The sequence below is a fragment of the Mastigoproctus giganteus genome, chromosome 4, assembly GCF_048544385.1.
Source record: "Mastigoproctus giganteus isolate SK-2022 chromosome 4, ASM4854438v1, whole genome shotgun sequence".
Lineage (NCBI taxonomy): Eukaryota > Metazoa > Arthropoda > Arachnida > Uropygi > Thelyphonidae > Mastigoproctus > Mastigoproctus giganteus.
In genome coordinates this window covers 66599175-66620949 of record NC_143578.1, presented here as the reverse complement: position 1 = coordinate 66620949, position 21775 = coordinate 66599175, and the positions used below count along the sequence as shown (strand labels likewise).

The following is a 21775-nucleotide window of genomic DNA, read 5'->3' as shown; positions in this document are numbered from 1 at the left end:
TCTCTTTCTTGGCGATTCCTTTTTTCTACTTCTCTCTCTCTCTCTCTCTCTCTGGTTAACTCAGAATTTTTTTATGGCTGGTGCAGCAAACGCCTCAGACTTCCTTGCACCATATGGTTAATAATAATATGATTGAATCCCTGCACTGTTTTTTTTTTTTTTTTTCCCTTCTTGTTTATCTCATAATCACCTAATTTGAACCCAACGAATTATGAAAATGCCATAATTAATTATAGATTGTTGTGGATTTCATAATCAATTAATCTGCATATAACAGATTATTTTGATTATCGAAATAATCAACTATTAATCATTTGATTATTTGATCCCTGGGGTAGGCAGTATATATTTATACTAAAAATGGTAACACGTGAATGCATCAAGCCATTACTAATGTTAATGAGATCATCATCTGCCTTTAGAATGATCCCCTTGGATGGGAAAAGTTCTCTCCTAGTACAAAAAAAAAAAAAAAAAAAAAGACCTAAAGAGATTTGTTTGTTGTTTGGTTTTTAGGAGCATTAGCAACTAAGGCCATATTGCTCCGGGGATATGCAGTAATCATTCACTGACCTGCATCCTCCGTATTTGGTGGTCACGGGCTCGAACCACGGTCTAATCAAGAAGTGTGTGCTATGCACTGCTGCTCCTGCCCACCTGGCTACAGAGGAGCCACCTAAAGAGATGGAAGATAAAGAGTGGCCAATATGACTTCAGTAGGTGGGTAAGGTCATGGAGTTCACGGTTAAGGACATCATACAAGATCATATCATTAAGAACAAAATCCTAGAGATAATACCATGGGTTTGTGAAGAGTAAGTTTCACATGACCAATTTGTTAAATTACTATGATCCGGTCATAAAAATATTGAATGCAAGAAACAACTTTAACATTATATACTGGGATTTTAAATAAAACTTTTGACAGTCCTTCATCAGATTATCATTGTATAAATTAAGTAATTTTTTTTTAAATGAAACCCCAACACAAAAGGTATTGGAACATACAGTACTTAGTGTGCTTATGCCACAAAAAATCAGAAGCATGGGTAATCCTAATTGAGATGTGTGCCCTTGTCTCAAAATCTGAGCATCACAGAAGCAGAAGAATCCTTTTTTTTTTTGCGAGATATAAGACAGGACTGAGTTTTAGAAGAATTAAAATTTAGTTATATCTGAAACTAAGTTATATTTGCTCCACTGGAAAATTACCTGGAGATCAGCATTTTAGGTGGGTATTTGAGAGCATTTGGTGGATATTTGAGAAGCTGAAGATGTTTGTGGGGCAAGTTGTTGTTGTTGTTGTTATGTGGTTTTTAGGAGCATTAGCAACTAAGGCCATATTGCTCCGGGAATATGCGGTGGTCATTCCCTGACCATTCCGCATCCTCAGTATTTGGTGGTGACTGGCTCGAACCCCGGTCTAATCAAGAAGCGTGTGCTACGAAACTGCTGCTCCTTCTCACCTGGCTACGGAGGCGCCTTGTGGGGCAAAGTTTCTTGAATATGAAAGTGGAATGCAATGTGCGATCATTAGCAAAACTATGGATAGGATTTCCAGTTAATACAAGGTCATTATTTTAAATGAGGAAAAGAATGGAAGAAATAACTGAACCTGCATTAGAGGAAAAGTTAGAAGATAGAGAGCCACCTACCATCACCTGCAGTGAGCAGTCAGAGAGAAAACTGGATACCCAATTACAAAAAAAAAAAAAAAAAAAAAAACAGCTAGCAAACCATAAGATGGAAGCTTATTTAGAAGACCTTCATGTCAAACATGATTAAAAGTAAACCCCCGCTATTCGCGGGGGTTACGTTCCTGACAAATTCCACGAATACCGAAAACGCGAATACTGAGTTGTGGCTCCCATAGTAATAAAGGGGTTCCGTTCCAAAGCATGAAATATATAAGAAAAACTAGCCTAAAATTTTGTCTATGTATGTATTATATGTACCTTCATAATATGACTATGTACATAGACAGTAAATAGTGAAATGCAAGCATATGGCATCGAAATGAAAATAAGAAACAATTTAATATTAACTGTAATATTTATTAGAAATTGCAAACCAGCAGCACCTTTGCTATCTAAAAAACTTATCTTGCCAGTGCTATCACCAGTTTCGCTAAAGTGTTGATAAAGGAGTTTTGCCTTTTCACGAATGATGAGTGAACTTAACAGAATTTTATTTTGAGTTCGGTCTTCTATCCACAGATTTAAAGATTTTTCCATTTTTTCTAATTTAACTTCACGAGTTACAGGGCAAATTTTTGAAGCAATTAGCGCATTTTCACGGACACTACGGCGGATTTTTTCTTCCGATTTTTTGATTGATCGTACCGTTGACTCATTGATTTTATAATGTTTTGCCACTGAGGAGACACTTTCACCATTAGAAATTTTGTCTAATAACTCAATTTTATTCGCTAATGTCATCACCTTCTTTGATCTTTTCACATTTCCCTTGTTATTCGTAGCCATATTTTTGTACGGGTTAGAAAGAACTTGTCCGCAATAAAGTCACTTTCTTCCGTTAACACACTTGAAAAAAGTCTGTTTTACACTGCAAAACGGTAGATTTATCACTTTTGTAAGCATATAAATTGATAAATTCATTCAATTTATAAGCCTATAAATTAAAAGCAAACGACGAAACCTTCCGTGACAAGCGCATAACACATACTGAACAAGGATTAGCAAGAAACATCCACGCTCGCGATTTTCACTCCTCTCCCCCCACCCACTGAGCGCTGTTTTGACTGGGAAAGATAATTTTAGCCACGTCCATGTATTTTTATGGCGGAAAATGTCACGGCGCTTTAAAATTCACATTTTTTTAGGTTTCATTTTATATTAAATCAGCGACCGCGAATACAGATACTGCGAATAGCGGGTGTTTACTGTATATGAAATGCCAAGAGCAACTGTTTGAATTTCACACTTTTTCCATTGAATATTATTATTATTAGCTATATGGTGCAAGGAAGACAAAGGTTTATGCAGCACCAGCCAAAAAAAATTCCCAAGTTATCCTGAGAGAGAGAGAGAGAGAATGAAAAGTAGAAGGGAATCACCAAGAAAGAGAAGAACGATAATATCCAGTTCAGGACCTTGGGTGTGCTTAGCCCATACTCACCAGATGTGAACCCCCTGGGGTTAATATATGTCCATATATGGGTAATATAAGCCAGTATATCACCAGTGGATGAAAACACATGGAGTCCATATCGGTGATCATTGATCAGACAGGTTTCTAGATGTTTAGGAGTTTGCAGTTAACAGATTTCTCCATTACTTTAGAAAGAGTAGAAGTAAGTGCAATTGGACTATAAATGGATGGGAAGGATTTGTCACCCTTTTTTTAGGAACTGGCAAATTTTCAAACACTGGTAGAATAAGAAAGCGTAAACAGACAAGACAGTAAAGGAGTAAGCTTAGGAGCACAGGTTTTGAGAATAAGGGGGAAAATACCATCAGAACCATGAGCTTTCTTGGCATCAAGGCTTCCATCAAAAGGAGATCAGAAGATCTCCTTTTGATGGAAGACCACAGGAGGTATTGAGTGGAGTGTAGTTGGAATGGCAGGAGGTGGCAAGATTGTCAATACAGGAGTTAGAAGAAAAGTGTGATGCTATCACGTCAGCTTTATCTTTAGCTGAGGTGGCAATAGAACCATCAGGTTTTAACATAGGTGGGAGAACAGATGGGCAAAAGTTACAGCCAATAGCTCTGGCAAGAGACCAGAATGCTTTACTAGTGTTTGAAGTAAAAGCAGGTTTTCTACTCTTAGCCTGTTCAAAATCTAGTTTGGACTGATTAACAACTGCATTACAATTGTTGCAAGCTTTGGTGTTGGCAGAAAATAAACCTGGAGATTAGGATCCAATTGCAATATTCTTATCTTGAACAGCCTTAATACATTTGTTGGAAAACCAAGATTTAGATAAAGGATGAGATTTTAAGATAGAGTAGGAAATAAAGGATTACATCCCTACAAAATAATTTCAATGACACGATCTGACATCAGAAGATTTAAAACAGCAATCCACCCAGGAAAAGAAGAATAGAAATCTCTCAGTTCATCCCATTTTGAATTTTTGTAATGCCAAACGATGCAATGGCCACAAGAGAAAGTCTCCATTGGAGAAGAGACCATCACCAAGCTGTGATCTGAGGTGCTAGAGGACCACTCACCTCGACCATGTACTTGAAAGGGTTGTTCATGAGTACAAAATCAAGTGTGTTGGCTGTGTGGTTAGGCTTGTCTAGTATGAGGAAATTCCAAGTTACTAAGTCTCCTACAGGGAATATCAGAGCAGACATATGTACAATTACCACCTTTGAAGCGAAAGGAATAGTACAGAGAATAATTAGAACAACTGAGATGAACTGTGGTTGAATCAACCAATAACTGGGATTCTGTCAGAAAAAAGTAAGTGCGACATGGCAGAATGTAAGTGGAAATGGACATCATTCCGATTGGAACTGAGACCAGGTATATTTGTGAAATGAATGAGGAAGTGTTTGGGAGGTTTAGATCTTTTTGCAGATAACTTTGTTCTATTAGTTTGACTAATCGTGATGTATTCGGTAGTAAAGAAAAGTTGTGAGGACATGTTGTATGAAGTAATGAAATTTTGGGATATGGCATACACACAGCAAGAATATATACCCAGCTCCTTGAAATAACATACCCTCACCAATGCTCCCAGCATACACACACTATCTGACTCCCTCCAGTCACTATCTGGCAGAGTAGAGGTAGTGAGATTATACACTAGGTGATTCGGATGTCTTCTAGAGAGTTACCAATAGGTTTAGTCTGGTGGATTATCTAATGGCCAGCCCATGAACACCATTTCTACAGATGCACCCTCAAAATGTAAGGAAGACTGGAGTTCTCTGTGATGTGCATCCTAACCTCAAAGGGCATCAATCACACTGCATGATGAAAGAAATTGATGGGTTGCTGGAGCTTTGCTCTGGTGATAAACATGGGTATCCCTACTTCATGCCTCCAATAAGCAAATTGATGTTATTGCACCAGTTGAAGAGAGTCGTCTATCATGTAGTATTGCCTGACAACACAGAGGGACAGCATTCCTCTGTGTGGTGTGGACACCACACCTTGATCCCTGCTTCCACTGAGATTACAGATAAAATCTTTCACTAAATTTAGGGTTAGCTAAAAGATAGAAAGCAGATGGGAACATAATTTATGCAGGCATTCTTCAGAGTAGAACAGCACAGAAAGTGAGATGTCACAGGGATTGGCACTGTACTCCTTGTTTCTAATATTGCTTAATGACACTATGAGGAAATACTTTCTTGGCCCAAATTCATAAAATCTCCTTCCATATAGTGAGTTGTAAATCCTTCTCGGTGGGATTTGATTTCTGCATTCACATCTCTAATCATTTAATAGTTTTCAACATTTCAGTAGTACTGATTTTTGGGGAAAAGAACCAGAATTTGAATTACAGTGGATATCAACTTTCACAGACGTACTCAGTTAAATTGTATTCTTTAAAAATTAGATTTTCTATAAGATAAGATCAGTCTGAATTTTTTGGGTCCATCTCGGCTCCAATTCTCTTCAGGAATATGACAAATTCATCTGCTTCAGCCACTGCACTCTTACCTCGACAAAGCTTCAGTATTTGAAAATGCCATTATAGTTGTGATGACTATAGATATGTGTGCGCAACAAGAGAGAAAAGGCAAAAATGTACAGAAATGTAATCTCACATGGCAATAAATTTTGCACTAAGTGGAGTCTTAAAATTCTTATTAAGCCGAGCAATAAAAATAATGTCAACAATGTGTAGATGATAATATGAGCATCATTTAAATATACGAATACAAGGTGAGGTTATTTGCATTGACCAGATTTTCATATTATACAGTATTTTAGAGTTATTGCAGTGCAGATTTATAAAGCATTAAATTTGTATCAAATCTGAAAAAATGTATGCATGATTTTTAAGCATGCATAAAATTTGGGAAGAAATGAAAATCTAAAAACAAGAACTGGTAAGGTGTGCCGTGCACAATTTTGCCTTTGGTTTTAAACCATCTGGCAGGAATAAAATGGCAATTTTAACTCATATTTCTTTCAGTTCTTTTGTGCACTAACCCAACTCTGCATAATTCACAAACCTTTCAAAAGTTTTTTTGTTTTTGATTTCTCCATTAAGAATTCAGGAACCATAAACAAAAGAGAAAAAATGACCTTCGTGCACCTATCAATTTCCAGAAGCGAGCCAGCATAATAATTAACTTTCAAATATTTTAAAAAATTTATATTTTGAATATTTATGAACTGTTACATACCATAACCTTTAAAATACCATGTAATATTGATAAATACCAATTGTAAATACAGTAGAGTCCCGATTATCCAAGCTAATGTGGACCAAGAACAGCTCGGATACGGCCAAACTCGGTTAACACAGAAAATTTTCATATACTGACCTTGCGACAATGTTCCCCCGCCTCTAGAATCTCCCTCATTCCTGTCTTTAAGAAAGTACAAGTTCATACATATTTACTGTAAGAAAAAGAATACGTGTATGTATGTATGTAATTACATACTGTAATTGGCGAAGGTAAAGAAAGCCCACACGACAAGTATGGCAAATTTCAGAGTGGTTTACTGGTGGAACTAGTTTGCCGTGACGACATTTGTATTATTGCTCGCTCTGTAAACAAACGGTGGGTGTTATCGGTCAGGAGTAGAACTAGTTTGCCATGATGGCATTTGTATTGTTGCTCGCTCAGTAAATAGACGGTGGGTGTTATCGGTCAGGAGTAGAAATTGAATCCAATGGGAGCTTGAACTCCTCCCGAAGTGGAGTGGGTGACCTGACCTGTTTTCTATAGAATCATGGGTGGACTAGAGGATAATTTGTTTATTAATACAGTATTTTTACTTTGTAATTTTTTTTTTTTAAAACACTCGCCTACGCAGAACATATTTTACAATGCCAGAACTTACCACTGACTCCGTTCATGATTCAATTAGTTTAAAATAATTATTGCACTTAAAACAGTACAGTTTCGGTCTTATTAATTTAGATTTCATCAAAAAATCAAGGAAGTTGAAGCAATGTTTCATTTTTCCTCACAAATTTCTTCCAACTTTAAAAGATTCATCATTATCTTTATGCTGTTCATTCCGAAACTAATTATGCACCATTCTTTATTCATTATTATTATTATCAATTTATTTCTCTGTTGAAGAGACACCCCTGTGACAGCCATTGGCTAGAAGGGTGAGAGTTACATTCTAGAGGTGTGAAGCGGACCTATGAGCAGACCCCTGGTTACAAAGTCCATGGGACGTTCACCCTGAAAGGCTGAATACAGAATTTTGGAATACATGAGTAATTATGATTTTATAATAGAATATTTAAATTTTTGGCATCTTTGAACATCATAGAATATTTAAAATTTAGACATCTTAGGTTGGCATCTAGAATACTCAGAATATATAGTTCAAAGGGATCAAAATTAAATGCAGTTTTTCAGCCGAATGGCTGTGCACTACAGTTGCACGAGATGATAGGAGTCAGCAAAGACTTGCATTCTGTAGGTTTTTTCATTACAGAGCTTTTCCAGTTCAATTCTTAGTTGACTGAAGAGTTCTATTGTGTTTGATGAAAAAAAGCAACTCAGTCTGTCCAAGTTTTTTAAGTTGCTTTGAAGAGGATGTCTTGTTTCAGCAATCCTGGTGGCTTCTCGACAAGAGTGAAACAAGCCATCAATACTGGGAGTGTCTAATCTTCCAGTTAGCAGTTGGGCTAATATGAAAATGTTTCTTGTGTTCATTATCTGTTTCCAGGGAGGAATGCTGAGATTGGAAAGTAGGATGACTCTAGAGATAGTAAATGGGTCTCAAGAGCAAGTATTCAATATTTAGGATAGCTTTCAGGTTGCTAGGTGGGGCAGAGGACCAAATCTGTGAACCATACAGTGGGATGGGAAGTATACATGTCAAGATATACTTTTAGCATTAGTAGAGGCATACGATGCAAGAAGGCAAGCTTATGCAGCATCAGCCCAAAAAAAAAAAAAAACCCGCTCCTATTTCACCCCTCCGTTCGTTCCAAATACCTGTCTAGCTCAGCCTTAAATTTATTTAGGCTATCAACTTCCACAACAAAAGATGGAAGTCTGTTCCACCAACCAACTACCCAGTGGCTAAAGGCAAACTTCCACCCATCTATCCTCTAATTGTCTTTCCTCCATTTAAATTTATGGCCTCTCAGATAATTATTCTGAGCAAGAGGAAGAATCCATCAGCATTGAGCATGCTCAAACCATTCAAGGCTTTATACACCTCAATTAGATCACATCGCAGGTGCCTAGTCTCCAGACAGTGTAATTGCAAAACTTAAGCCTTTCTTCGTAAGAGCAATCCTTTGTTCCATTCACTAATCGTGTTGCCCTTCTCTGTACTCGTTCCAACAGCCCTATATCCTTCTTAAAATGAGGCCTCCAGACCTGTATACAGTACTTAAGGTGTGGCCTGACCATTGCCTTATACAAGGTAATAATCACCTCCTTATCCCTGCTAGAAAAATTCCTGTACAGTCAGTCCTCGTATAGCACGATAGTTGCGTTCCTAGAAACCCTCACGCAATGCAAAATCGTGCAATATAAACAACAGGCCCTATGGGAAAAATGGGGTTAGGTGCCGACCACCCAAGATTGAACACACATTTGTAACCAAAACATTACCAAACACAATAAATAATCGTAATAAAATATTGCTAATGCTTTTACTTCTATCGTAAGCAAACTTGTTTTTTGTTTGATTTTCTATCCAAACAGATGACAGCTATTCCATCACTTCCAATTCTTTGTGTCTTAATGTGTTTTAATTACTCTTTGAGTTGGTCCTGCAATGAAAGTTGTTTTTGTTTTCTCTGCATTCTTTCTAATTCTCGGCGTTGCCTCATTTAGGTCTGTAGCACGTGCAATATCACACACATGGGCTTTCATTTCGCTCAAAGCGTTTCATAATTTCATATTTTTTCTCTATCGACAGAGGCAGACTGGCCATAAGCCTTACGGGGGAAACCCCGGTGGGCCGGAGGCCGGTGTGATTTTTGCCATAAACCATAGTATGAGGCCACTATAAATTTTCCCGGGTAAGAATTTTTGACCCAGTCCGCCTCTGTTTATCGATATTGCTTTTCTTTTTCTCTCTGAATCTGCAGTGTCTTCACCAGGACTCTTCCTTTTCACACCTTTTAAGTATTTTACTCATTTTTAGGGAACAAAGCACAATTACAAAACGAGGAGGCACGCTTGATACACATAAACAAAGCTGCGCGCGTGTAGCAACTGAATAAACAACACCGTAAAGGCAGAGATACACTATTAACACCTCACATTTTAATAAAGCACATTTCGAGGGGTTACTACCATAAAACAATAAAAACAATTTCCAGTTGCGTTTCTGCTAGTGGAATCTGTTATAAACTGGTAGTAAACTCGATCTAATTGCATTTGCGATTATACCGATAGCTGGAATTATGTTGGTTTTTACGTTATTATGGCGAAATGTGTTTCCCCTTCACTGATATAAAAAACATAAATACATTTTCAGAATCTTCTCTTCATTCCTATCGTGTTGCGTTCGGTTGGGGTGATTCTGCGTTCGACTGCCATTTCTTGTAAACACAAAGGCGAATCGTGCATAAGCGAATTCGGTTCGTGTTATATAAGATATCGTTCCCCTATTTATAAATCGTGAATGATCGAATTCGTGTAGTGTAAACACGTGTTATACGAGGACTAACTGTATATCATTGACAAGACACTATGAGCTACTCTTGCAGATCGTTTGCACTGCTCAGAAAACTTCATATCTGCCTGCACAATTACTCCCAGGTTCTTTTCGTTCTCTACCACTGTCAGCGTAGTACCACAGAGTTGATATGTCACTCTGGGGTTACTGTTTTCCATATGTAGTACTTTACATTTGTCAATGTTAAACTTCATTTGACACCTCTCAGCTCATCTGCTCAACCTTTCCAGATCCTGTTGCAGCAGCATACTGTCATTAGTGTCATTAACAACCCTGCCAACCTTCGTATTGTCTGCAAACTTGGACATTAAGCCTGATATACCATCATCGATATCATTTATAGAATACAGAAAACAACAATGGACCAAACACTGAACCCTGAAGGACTCCACTAATAACATTAGTTCACGAAGAGCAGTGTCCATTAATTACCGCTCTCTGTCTTCTCCCACCCAACCATTCCTTTATCCATAGCAGCAATTTGCCTCCAATGCCACACTACTCCAATTTGTGCAGCAGTCTTCCACGTGCAACAGCATCAAAAGCCTTTCTAAGATCCAAATATATGATATCTAAGTTATTCCCTGCAACCAGTTCCTTTGTGACCACATCATAGTATCCAATCAAAATGGTCAGACAAGACTTCCCCTTAACAAACCCATGCTGTGTCTGAGCTATAACTGAAGTCTTGTCTAGATTATCCTGCAGTGTTCTTTAACCAGTGCCTCCATTAATTTCCCTGGAACAGAAGTTAAACTAACAGGTCTATAATTACTTGTGTCGCCCTTTGATCCTCCTTTTTGAATTGAGGTCGCATTTGCACATCTCCAGTCCATGGGTACCTCCCCTGAGTCCAAGGAAGCTCTCATAATTATGGTTAAGGGTTTGCTTACTTCCTTTGCTGCCTCCTTTAATATAACTGGATAGATCCCATCCACCTGAGGTGCTTATGTTTTCTTACATTTATCTTCAACAATTTCTCCTCCACTTTGCTGTCAGTTATTACAAAATCATCTAGCTCACTGCCAGAGTTTAATTCACCTCTGGCATTCCCCTCCCTGAATAACTCCTCATGTGTGAATGCAGATGCAAAATACTCATTTAGTTTGTTATCCACCTGAGCAGGATCATCAACAGTTGAACCATCGATATCAAGTGGACCAATCTGATTCATCCCCTTCCTTCTAGAGCTTACATAGGTATAGAACTCTTTGCTGTTTTTCTTTGCATCCTTTGCCAAAGATGTCTCATATTCTGACTTTGCCTGCCTAACCTCCTTTGTGACTTGGTTACAGACCAGCTTATATCTATCATAGGCTTCCATGTCACCCATTAATTTATATGTATCCCATTCATTTTTCTTCTCTGCCACATGTCTCATTAGTTTATCTGACATCCATTTAGGCCTAAACCTTGATCAATATTCTTAGTTAGTATGTAAAGCCTAGTAGCTTCCAAGATTAATTCTTTGAATGCTTCCCATTTTGAGTTTGCTGTTGGTAACATCATCAGTTGGTCCCACTGTATAGAATTTAAAATGTCTCAGACCTCGTAGTCGCCTTTACGAAAGTAAAAACCCTTCCCTTTACCCCTGATGGTAGTTACCTCTTTAAGTAAATCCCACTTCAGCACACTGTGTTCACTGCCACCTAGTGGTTCCTTTATCAGCAGATTCTTAATGCATAAAGAATCACTACTGATAATCAGATCAAGAGTATTACTCCCTCTAGTTGCCTCCCGAACATGCTGATGTAAAAAACAATCATCCAATAAATCCAATTTTTAACAAGATCTGGGTTTCTAATGCCAATTAACTCCTGTTTGGCAGCCCAGAGTGCTACATATGTTTTAGCTTTGATGTAATCAAAGTGCTCGGAGAACATGAGTCCCTAATCCCATTTTAAGCCAAGGTATACGTGTGATTTAACCTTTGTAACTTTGCATCTGCTTACCAGCATAGAGATATTGTTCCTGCTCTTTTTCTTTGTAATTGTCATCTGGGCAGATTTGCTTGGGTTTGGGTTTAAATATAGTCCAATACAGTCTAGGTAATGCTCCAGTTCATTTATTGTGTTATTGGCTTGTTGATTTGTTCGCTTAACTTGTTGTAGATCTTTAGATTTGACGAAGAATTTCAGGTCATCAGCATATGCAATAAAGTTGTCTTTGTGGGATGCAAAAAATTATTCTAGAGCTGCAACAAATAACAGTGAGGAGAGAATGCCTCCCTGTGGCACTCCCTGCGAAATGGAGTAATGGGCAATAAAATCATCATTACAGATTATGAGGAGTCTTTCCTTCAGAATGTTACATAAAATCTTCAGGAGATTGCCTTGTATTTTGAAGTAGAAAGATAAAATTTGTTCCAGAGCCGTTATTGAGATATTGTCAAAAGCTGCAGATATGTCTAGGAAGATAATTTCCTAGAAATTATCTTCACAGAAATTTTTATTATTTTTTTTTCTGTGTGATGTTGAGAATCAAAGTAAGTCTAAACATAAATATATAGAATGTCTGATAAATAATTTCCTATTTTTTTTATTTTGCTTTAGCTACAAAGGTAACATATAGAAGAACAATTAGTGCTTTTAGGTGATTAACCACTACTTTGTGGTCTGTAGTATACTTAACATCATTATATCCATGACAGATCCAATTTCAACATGTGCTCTGAACAGTCCAGGCACTGCTACTACCAAAGCAGCACATAATCCACAAAGTTTTATATAAAGTCAATGGAATATGGCCTAATATGGCTTGGATTTTTTTTCCCCATCCAATTCATCATGTCTTTGTGTGGGCTTTGTAAATCTCTTCCTTGAACAAGTCCCAAAAAATCGCAAAGTGTTAGATCTGGACTTTTAGACAGACAATTCAAGGTGCAAAATACGGAGGGCAACATACTGTATGAATATCAGTTCTTCAGTGTTTTTCCACTTTGAAATTATTAGCCATACCTCTTCAAACAGTAGTTATCAAGTAGCAATCAATGTTCATGGCATCCACCATTTGCAGATAAAGGTCAATGTGCTTACCATGCCAAACCAAACACTATCATTCCAGAATTATAAGCTGCCTAATAGTTGGAGTTGCAGGAACTGATGAATCCCTCTTCATCTAATCAGAAAATATTGTTAAACATACTAGAATAACCCTCTTTCCATCATAATATGTTAAGCAAATTCTATGTTTCCATCACAGTTCTCTGAAAACAATTCTTGGATATAAATGATTCTATACAGTTCCTATTTAGCATATCGTGAACTGTGTAATATGTTATTCCACTCTCTCTCTTGCAGCCTGTCACACAGAATCTTCTTAGATTGTGAGGAAAGGAAGAATGTGTGAACTGAATGCAGGCCCTTGATCAAGGGAACATGGTTTCAATAGCTGTGAATTATTTTCTTCTGGTCACGATGAAGTCCTCCCACATTTTTTCCCCATCTTTGATGAATGTGTGATCATCAACTTAAGGTTGCTATTGTTCTGGGAAGTATCTTGCTGCAATTTGAGCATGTCCTTGGTTGGGTAGGCTGTTAGCCACTCTTACTTAAAAAACAACAGAATGGCAATTAGTAAGCTTCACATCAGTGTAGTGCTCTCTTTTGTTTCAAGAGTTATATCAATTTAAAAATAGGAAGTTACTTATTAGATACTCTGTACATACAGGGTGATTACAATTAAAGTGATTCAAGTCAGCTGCTTGTAGATGTAAAAACCATTAATGGCAGAAAGGAGCAATTTGAAATAGATACTACCAAGCATGTGAGGAAATGAAAGGTGCAAAAAAAAAAAAAAAAAAAAGTCCAAAAACTAACACCAGGGAGCAGCTAGTAATGTGAGCAACTGTTTGGATGAATTGCTCGGTATGAAGATTAAGATGTTTAATTTGGTGACCATCTGTGTCCACAATATGGAAGTTTAGTATGGATTGGTCAACTTGCCTGAAGCATGTCACAGCAAATGTTAGTGACGTGTATTGTGATGCTTTCCTTCAAAGTGCCTCCTCCTTTTGCATGTTTTGCAAAATAGTTTATTAACTAAATAGTTTATATCAATATTAGGCCATTCTGAAAACAACTGAGCCCATAAATCGTTCAGGTTTTGTGGATGCTGTTGTTGTGTTTCACTTTCTGTTCCAGTTTAGTCACATATGTTCCTCATAGGATTTAAATCACTCTTTTGCATTCCTTGCACCAGTATTAACCCTTCATGGATTATCCCGAGATATCTCGTTTTTAGTTTTAAAACTTATTTGAAACTGCACGAAATATCTCAGGATACAATAATACCTGAAGCAAACAATAAAACCTCCAAATTTAGGATTGAAACATATTTTCTCTGGCATTTATCTGACTAATTTTGCATTAGCCAGATAAATCCCAAGATTCTTCAGGATTTTCTTAGGCCTGGCAGCAGATGACTGGCTTTCATTTTACTTATATTTAATTATTGTACAGCAATGTCAGAACAGTAGCACATGTTCCTATGTGCCGCCAGTAAGCAAAATAAAATTTGCCGTCCTAAATGCTAAATACTGATAGGCTTTAACCAATTAGAAAACTATATCGAAAAATATTTCAGCGCCCTCTTGAACTGTCACCCGTAATCGACACTTACCTTGCCTATCCACTCGTGGCGGCCGTGTGTCAGAATGTAGTTAGTTCACGATTATTGCTTGTGGTGGAAGGTTACTGTTTGTGCATTCCTCTTGATTTTTTAAATTTATTTATATGAGTGGTGAAGAGTTTTTTTCTGTTCCTTTCTATTAGCTCAAGCACTAATTTATTTTAAAAAATCTGTATAATTTGCACACTTTTTGGCATACACGAGATAACTCGGGATAGTCCAAATGGATTAATTACTCCCATATATTTTCTACTAACAAATTTATAAAAAACACAAAAAACTATACAATGAGTATTCTCATGATGCATACCTTTATACAATGAATATTTACATGATGCATACTTTTAATCTATAAAATAAAAAAAGTCTATCCATTATGGCACATTTTCAGAAAAAAAAATGTTCCAGGAAGGGGCTAAAACAGTGAAGCCCTGTGAACTGAACAGTTGTCATACAGAAACAGTTGAAATACAGGAGTATAAAATAATGAATGTCCCTTATATGTTCAGCAAAAGAACAACCTTATCATCTACAATACCTGTATAGACAGCCTGATTCACCCTAGTTGGTATTTCAAGTAGGGAACCCACTTCATAACAGTATAAACATCCCCACAACTGACCCAACACCAGCTTGTTCTACACTTTGCACACAGTCTAGATCAGTGGTGTCCGACCTACAGCCAGCAAATAATTTTTATACGGCCCACATGGAAAGTGAACTAAAACAGCATTTTAGAGAGTTGCGCCACATGTACAGGCATGCAAGCATCAAGCTCGACTGCATCACACGTGTACATAAAGTCCAATGCAGTGATATGTATGCTAAACACTTGTGTACATATCAATCCTTTCATATCGTGAAATTCTACTATTTTGATATAACTTGTTCATTGCATTGAATTATTATTATTTTCTACTGAATTAAAAAATCATCCTTAAAAATGCTCTGAAAGAGGAAAGTCTATTTGGAGTGTCATGTTTTTAATCACAGTTGGACTGGAGACTATTTCTTCACTGAGTACAACAAAAAAAGCAGTGTATTTATCTGGCTTTATCTAGCTAAAGGAAAAGTAAAAAAATACTTTACTTTTGCTTTTAAATGCTCACTTCAGAAAATTTACAACCCGAAAAGGATCACTGCTTTTCAATCTTATGATCAATAAAAAGGAGTGTTGCGAAAAGAAGTGTTCAAAGGTACAAAACGTTAGAGGTATAATTATATTTATTTATTCACCTTAATATTGAAAAGCAGTGATGCTTTTCAGGTTGTAAATTTTCTGAAGTGAGCATTTAAAAGCAAAAGTAAAGTATTTTTTTAAAAAACAAAAGTAAGGTTTTAAAAAAAAAATAAATAAATAAAAGTAAGTCATATTTTTATAATTTTAATAAAATATAAAAAATAAATCACTGACATAGATTTTGTGCACATAAAAGTGTTGGGAATTTGCATTTTTTATATATAGCTTGAAAATAAAAAACCATAACATGAAAATAGAAACTTCCTTTTACAACAAGATATGGAAAATGTAACGCACTAAATTTTCTCGAATCACTAAGTGTGGCCCGCAAAACAAATCTAACTTTGAATATGGCCCCTGTACAGGAAAAGGTTGGACACCACTGATGTAGATGAACAGCCTCACTGCTTCTCTTTTACACTCAGTGCCTGACATCATTAGAGCAAAGTAGAGGTAAAATTTAGATTCATCAAAGTACATTACAGATTTCCAATCATCAACATCCAATTTTTATGCCGTTTAGCCAATATTTCTGGCTTCTTTTTTTTTTTAATGCACAGTTGTCAACATTAGTCTTTTTCGGAGCAACCCTATTCCAGATATCCATGTTATGCAGTTCTTTTTGTAGTGTTCTCGCAAATCTGTGAGATCAGCATGAGTGCTCTCACAAATCAGTGAGAGAACACTTTTGCAGCAGTCTTTCACTGTTATAAATAATTTTGTTAATTATTTATAACAGTTCTTGTCTTGTTTCAAATTGTTTTAGGTGCATTGGCAAATAAGCATTAAGTACCTACTGTCTTCCCCATGCTCATCCATCCACATGTAATATCTCAACTCCTAGTAAATGAGTTTTCATAAAATTTTATATTGGGTTCTGCTAGAAATATTTGTCGAGCCAACCCAAGTTTCACTAAAATCACACCAATAGAAATCTGGCAATTATTTTTTTATTTTGTTTATACATATCGTGTAGGCTATCCATATATCGTATATTGTAGCCAAAGCACTGGATGTTGCATTCATTGCACTGCACTGATGGAGGAATGAATGCGTAATATGGCAGATTCACAGAAAAGAAATATTCTCAGTTTGCACCTAAAAAAGTCCATGCTTTTTTTTTTTATATATATATATATATATATATATATATAAATCTTGAATTATCTGAGTTGCTCATACACTTGAAATGTAACATACTGTGTACATTAATTAACTTGTTCATCTACCAGATGTGATATTCATCACCAATCACAACCACTTTCGACCACAATACTGCTTCTGATTTCTAGTTGATTTTGAGTCTCACCGTTCCTTAAAAATTCTTATTACTGTACTTTCTGAAACACTAACAAATTCAACTACCTTAACAGGATGTCTTTTAGACCTGCCAAATGCAATCACTCCTTTTTGCCACTCACTAACATTTTTTCTGTGCTTTTCTTTCGTGGTGGAAACTCTTGTTGCTTCTTCAGTCACAGCTGGTATGCCTGGAAATAGAGAAAATGTGTTAACCTTATATTCTAATTTCAGTTCCATAAGCTACTAAGCTTGGAGACTTATACTAAAAACAGCACCCATTTCTCAATACATTCTTGATAAAGTTATATCTACTTTACATTCATTTTAAGTTGCTTTTTAAGCAACTTAAAAAAAAGAATGTAAAGATGCAAAAAAAATGTTCCCTTTTCATCCAGTGCATTGATGAAGTATTCTTCTCTTTTGGTCTTATAATTAACACCATATATTACCTAATATATATATATACACACTCTTCTAATAAATAATTAGTACTGCAGTCTATGATGAGCACTAAAAGTACATTTTGTTCCTCCCCATATTCAGGTATCATGTATTATGAATTAGTCAACTTAATGCTGAAAATATATGTTACCATACCTTTTCAGCTGGAACAAGTCTCTATTTAAAGACTGTGATACTGTATTCACAATCACACCGTTGCAACCTTTAAGTTCATTATTCTGTATTTTCGCTTGGAAAATAAATTTATTAGACGACTTCCCTTTCTAATAAAAAAAATGTTATCGAATTTAATAATTTAATCATAACAAAGCAATTCCATTCAGTTCACAAATTTTAAGATTTAATTTCTGAAGCAGATAGAGTAATCATTTTGAAATATAGCTCTAAAATTATATTATCAATAAAGATTCCTCTGATTTACAAAATAAGCAGACACAGAAAAGAAATATGTACATAACAAACCTAACAATATACTAATCATCAATAATATTTGCTTAAAGAAAGTGAAGTTCTTGGTGTAGGTTTTCATGAATGAAGATGAATTTCAATGAGAAATCATGCATTTACTTCTACTGTACTATTTATACACATATACATTTGCAAATTAAATAATCAATAATGAAAGATTAAAGTAATTTTATAACAAGGTGAGATTAACTGTTCTTTCATGCAAGAGTCATGTATTTTTTGCTTATATAAAACATTAGAAAAATATAGAAAAGAACTACTGAAGCATTTTTCAATATAATAAGCGACCAAAGTTGCACATCTATACGCAAAAAACATACGTTGCAAGAAATAGACACCAGCTTTTCCTACACTACTTTGGGACATAGCTTCCTCAATGATGATGATGTAAGGACAAAGATCCAATCCCTACCCACCCCTCCCTTCCTCAACCCATTACCTGTAAATATTTATCTTGAAAATGTTTTTATTAGTGCTGGGATGAATTTTTAAGATGAATTTCAGTAAACAGAATGAAAATGGCAGGGAATTGCTAGATGAAAACAGCTTCACTTTAAAAACCTGCAGGAAGAAATTAGGAAATCACTGAAAAATTATCAAAAGAAGATGGAGATGAATTTGAAGAAATGAATAATTTAATTCATAAAAATAAACAGTAATTATCCTACAATGCTCTGTATATTAGCTAGTATACTTTCATTCACTCTCTCTCTCTCTCTTACTCACTGACTCACTCAATAAACATAACCTTTAAATTCAATTTCTAATCATTGTATGCTAATGACTTCTTGATTAGTGACTCAGCCTTTTCTACCTTGAAACTAGAAAGAAGTTTATTTCATAATATATACTGTGCAATAAATAATACTGATAATAAAGTTGAATTTATAATAAATGTTATTTCATACAAATGCCTATAAACTCAGGTTTCAATTTCATGAGTGGACTGCAGGTCAAATTTAAACTCACAATATACCCAATACCCAATGCTTATGAACCAGAAATTTTGCAAATACATTCATGAAAGAAAGATCTGAGGAACAGGAATAACAATACCCTCTTCAAGTAGCTCACAATTTATTAAATTGTATATGTGTGTGTGTATGTGCGCGTGTGAAGGTCGAAAGATGAAAATTATTCAACTGAAAAAAGCTATATTGAAATATTATTCAAAAAGTTTGTATTTTGACTACAAACAAATCAAGATAACATATCAGGTTTAAATTTTAAGTGCAGCTATTACATTATCCTGTTTGACTTTTGCAGGAACAAATTACATGATTTTCCTAATATAATTTTTTTTTTATATTAGGAAATGGACACCACAAATGCTGAAAGGTAAACAAGAGCAAACTTCACAGCAATGAATAAAGACATTTCAAACTATCAGAGAAAAAGAGGAATGTTAACACCATCACAAAACAAATGCAGCAACAATTACAGTTACTCTGGCAAAGTGTAATTCTGCTACCTGTGTACCAAGATACCGTAACAATCAAATAAAGAAAAATACAATAAAAATAAAAACTAAAGTGTTATTTGCCTGAGCAGTGAAAATGGATAGTTTCCCACCAAAAAGATGCACCATCACACACCACAGGAAGAGAGGATCTGTGCATGCAAAAATATCATGTTTACTGCCAAAAACCACTAGATGTCCCTATATGATCTGGGTACAAAATAGAAAATGTTGAGAAAAAAATGCCCATCATTCTTGTATAATTAAATATTACACGTGATCTATTTAAGTCATTTAAAAAATGTGTAATATAATCACATTGAAGAGTAAGTGCAATAAACAATATTTTAACTTGTAATTAATAGATAGTAATTAAAAATAGCTTCTTGATAACAAAAAAAGAAAATTATTTTAAAGAGCATTTAGATGCATACTTTATTACTAATTAGGTAGTAATTTCCAAATAGCTTCTTGATTTTCTCCATAATCTGGTGTTGAATACACGTATCTATTGTGTTATCTAATGCAGGTCAACAACTTCCCATCCATGATTTAACAAATGGTATTAGATTACAGGAACTTAGTGGTTTTCCCAACAAAGTAATGGTCATAAAGTTTGAGATATGTTTAAGTTAATGGGTGACATGGAAGCCTATGATAGATATAAGCTGGTCTGTAACCAAGTCACAAAGGAGATTAGGCAGGCAAAGGCCGATTATGAGAAATCCTTGGCAAAGGATATTGATGGTTCAACTGTTGATGATCCTGCTCAGGTGGCTAACAAACTAATTGAGTATTTTGCATCTACATTCACCCATGAGGAGTTATTCATGGAGGACAATGCCAGAGGTGAGTTAAACTCTGGCAGTGAGCTAGATGATTTTGTAATAACTGAGAGGAAAGTGGAGGAGAAATTGTTGAAGATAATCATAAAAAAGGCACCCAGGGTGGACAGGATCTATCTAGTTATATTAAAGGAGGCAGCAAAGGAAGTAAGCAAACCCTTAGCCATAATTATGAGAGCTTCTTTGGACTCAGAGGAGGTACCCATGGACGGGAGATGTGCAAATGTGACCCCAATTCACAAAGGAGGATCAAAGGGCGACACAAGTAATTATATACCTGTTAGTTTAACTTCTGTTCCGGGAAAATTAATGGAGGCACTGGTTAAAGAAGCACTGCAGGATCATCTAGACAAGTCTTCAATTATAGCTTGGACACAGCATGGTTTTGTTAAGGGAAAGACTTGCCTGACCAATTTGATTGGATACTATGATGTGGTCACAAAGGAACTGGATGCAGGAAATAACTTTGATATCATATATTTGGATCTTAGAAAGGCTTTTGATACTGTTGCACATGGACGACTGCTGCACAAATTGGAGCAGTGTGGCATTGGAGGCAAATTGCTGCTATGGATAATGGGATGATTGAGTGGGAATCAATTGACACTGCTCATCGTGGATTAATGTTATTAGTGGAGTCCCTCAGGGTTCAGTGTTGGGTCCATTGTTGTTTTCTGTATTTATAAATGATATTGATGATGGTATATCAAGCTTAATGTCCAAGTTTTCATATGATACGAAGGTTGGCAGGGTTGTTAAGGGCACTAATGACAGTATGCTGCTGCAACAGGATCTAGAAAAGTTGAGCAGTTGGGCTGAGAGGTGGCAAATGAAGTTTAACACTGACAAATGTAAAGTACTACATATGGAAAACAGTAACCTCAGAGTGACATATCAACTCTGTGGTACTACACTGACAGTTGTAGAGAACGAAAAGGACCTGGGAGTAATTGTGCAGGCAGATATGAAGTTTTCTGAGCAGTGCAAACAGTCTGCAAGAGTAGCTCATAGTGTCTTGTCAATGATATACAGGAATTTTTCTAGCAGGGATGAGGTGATTTTTTTTTTTTTTTTTTTGATTTGGTAGTTGTTGGCGCATCGGCTTCTGTGGCCATATTGCACCTCCCAAGGTTTTTGCAGTACTTTGATCCAAGCCCGAGGCGGGAATCGAACCCGCGACCTTTGATGAGGTGATTATCCCCTTGTATAAGGCAATGGTCAGGCCACACCTTGAGTACTGTATACAGGTCTGAAGGCCTCATTTTAAGAAGGATATAGGGCTGTTGGAACGAGTACAGAGAAGGGCAACAAGATTAGTGAATGGAACAAAGGGTTGCTCTTACGAAGAAAGGCTTAAGTTTTGCAATTACACTGTCCGGAGACTAGGCACCTGCAAGGTGATCTAATTGAGGTTTATAAAGCCTTGAATGGTTTGAGCATGCTCAATGCTGATGGGATTCTTCCTCTTGCTCAGAAAAATCACCTGAGAGAACATAAATTCAAACTGAGGAAAGACAGATGTAGGATAGATGTGTGGAAGTTTGCCTTTAG

General features: G+C 36.1%; 1 protein-coding gene across 2 annotated transcripts in view; it reads right to left on the bottom strand.

Moving 5' to 3' along the window:
- The window catches only part of LOC150086806 (uncharacterized), a 219281-nt gene that overhangs the window by 157036 nt on the left and 40470 nt on the right, over positions 1-21775 (bottom strand). Inside the window, exon 2 of one of the 2 annotated variants that reach the window (XM_090372768.1) lies at positions 18360-18481. The exons of the other annotated variant lie outside the window; for it this stretch is intronic. The gene's annotated coding sequence lies outside the window, so the exon portion shown is untranslated. The remainder of the gene's footprint in view (positions 1-18359; positions 18482-21775) is intronic. 2 annotated transcript variants of the gene reach the window in all.